This window comes from Lactuca serriola, chromosome 2 (genome assembly GCF_051521515.1).
Source record: "Lactuca serriola cultivar US96UC23 chromosome 2, Lser_US96UC23_V15, whole genome shotgun sequence".
NCBI classification, from domain to species: Eukaryota; Viridiplantae; Streptophyta; class Magnoliopsida; order Asterales; family Asteraceae; genus Lactuca; species Lactuca serriola.
The window spans coordinates 153605935-153607500 of NC_136409.1; the positions used below are offsets into that span (position 1 = coordinate 153605935).

Below are 1566 nucleotides of genomic sequence, written 5' to 3' on the forward strand. Positions count from 1 at the left end.
ACTCACTCTTTCATCATCATGTTCTACCTTGTCGCATCTCAAGCATCTCTCTCCCGAGCCAGTCAACTGAACTAGATAAATAATTCAAGCCGGTAACAACTCTGGAACTGCCAACTCCGCCATGTCCAAGGTTGGTAGAAGCCATTTAACACCTGATGAATAGCACAAAGGTGGCAACGACTGTTTCTTTAGTAACTTCCAGGAAGTTTTTTATAAATGTCAACCAAGGGTATAATGGACCAAACTTGAAATAAATTTATATTTATCCCTGACATGACGTTGAAGTTTTCAACCTCGAGTGTCAATACCAAGCATATCCCTGGAACTTTGTGCTGTTGGATCGATGTATATCAGGAGCTGTAAAATCAAAAATAAAAAACATTAAATATGAGTAAATGCAAATTGTAACTTACCAATAGACATTAAATATGAGTAAATAAAAAATCAAGAACATCATCAACCAATAGTTTGATACCAATAAATTCATCACGATTAGCAAGGCTTCTAGCAAGGCTAATTGCTCATTCACTATAATCTATTCCAGTGAGATCAGAGAACCTATTTATACTAACATCAAAAGTAATAAAGAATGATTTATCAATTATCATCGTACCAAAAGGAGGAATAAGTGTTATTATGTATAATACTATACCCCTGTTTGGCAAGCTCTTGAAGAAGTAGCCCATTGCCTGTTCCAACATCAAGAACACTCCATCTTGCTAAATCTTTATCCTCTTGACTAACAGACTCAGAGTCATCAATTTTATGTTGAATTTGTAAATGTCTTTGTGAAATGTCAGCACATAGTCCTTTTTTCCATGAAGCAACCATTTCCATGACATCTGCCCCAAACCTTTAGAAAGAATTTAAAAAGTCATACAAAAAAGCATCTTGTCAAAGAAGGTATATGTCATAGTCAATTAGATATGCATACCAAACTTCACCAGCATCCCCATGTTCACGAAAATTTGTCAATTCATGTGCATATGTTGCATCCCAGTAACTTTGATACCCCAGATGATTACCTTGGTTAAAGCTTTAATTTACTAAACCTTCAATTGGAACTGAAGAAGCATAGGGCACTACCCTTGCTGTTGTAATTGATGATTGGGACCCATTTTGCCTAGCAATAACAGATCACAGATGTGACCATTATTGCAACTAAATGAGCTTCAATTCCATTCCATATCTTCAATTCCAACTCTCAAACGCTAAATGGTAATTTTCTCCAGCACTAGCAACTTCAGGGTAAGATTGACAAGTTGATTTAGTTAATGAAGAATCATGATCTTGAAACTGAATTTCAACTAAACAACACATGGGTGTCTTCAAAGTCAAGATCAAGAACTAAAGACGATGGAATTTTCTAAAAAAGAAAAACATTAAGAACAAGAACAAAGGCAAAAGGATTGGATGTTTAAGAATCATAACCCTAATTTGTTTACTAATCACAGATAAAAATGCCCAGATTGGGAAGGAAAATAAACATGCAGGTTCCAAAAATCAAGAAACCCGAACAATTTATGAAGATCTTATAAAATCAAAGAGCTAAATCCAGATAAATTC

At 34.9% G+C, this 1566-nt stretch overlaps 1 pseudogene; it reads right to left on the reverse strand.

Annotated features, from left to right (window-relative positions):
• Nucleotides 1-422: 422 nt before the first annotated feature.
• Nucleotides 423-1153, reverse strand: LOC145089675 (uncharacterized; annotated as a pseudogene).
• Nucleotides 1154-1566: the final 413 nt, after the last annotated feature.